The sequence below is a fragment of the Octopus bimaculoides genome, chromosome 16 (assembly GCF_001194135.2).
Source record: "Octopus bimaculoides isolate UCB-OBI-ISO-001 chromosome 16, ASM119413v2, whole genome shotgun sequence".
NCBI classification, from domain to species: Eukaryota; Metazoa; Mollusca; class Cephalopoda; order Octopoda; family Octopodidae; genus Octopus; species Octopus bimaculoides.
The window spans coordinates 44,894,706-44,895,310 of NC_068996.1; positions in this window are offsets into that span (position 1 = coordinate 44,894,706).

Sequence of the window (605 nt, forward strand, 5' to 3'; positions counted from 1 at the left end):
CGAAGGGTGTGCTGTCAGGGCAAGGATGCGTGCTCTGAGGAATGAAGGTGTTGGAGCCGCACGAGAGGCCCGGGTGGCGGAGGCGCAGCGGGGTAACAGAGCCACCATCCGGTCTCTGGTAGACGAACAGGGGCGGGAATTCCTCGAGCCGAGCAAGATGTGCGAGGAGTTTCAGCGGCATTTTGCCCGACTGTTCGGGAAGAGTGGCGAGCTAGAAGGCAGGATGGACTTTAGTGCCTACCTTCACAGCTTGCAACGACTCTCGGTAAGAGAGGCGGAGTGCTGCGAAGGGGTCATCACGGCGGAGGAGGTGAGGGACGCGATGGCGGGTTACTCGACGGACAAATCTCCGGGTTTGGATGGTCTGCCCTACGAGCTTTACAACTGTATGCCAGACTTGTTTGGAGACGTCTTGGCGGCCGTGTACTGCAACTGGCAGCAGAACGGGAGCATTCCTGGTTTTGTGAGCCGAGGAGCGGTAACGCTGCTGAAGAAAGATCCAAACAAGGGGGACGCCATATATAACTTTAGGCCCATCACTCTGCTCAATGCAGACATGAACATTTTGGTCAAGGTCTTAGCCAAGCGGTTGGCGCTTGTCATCG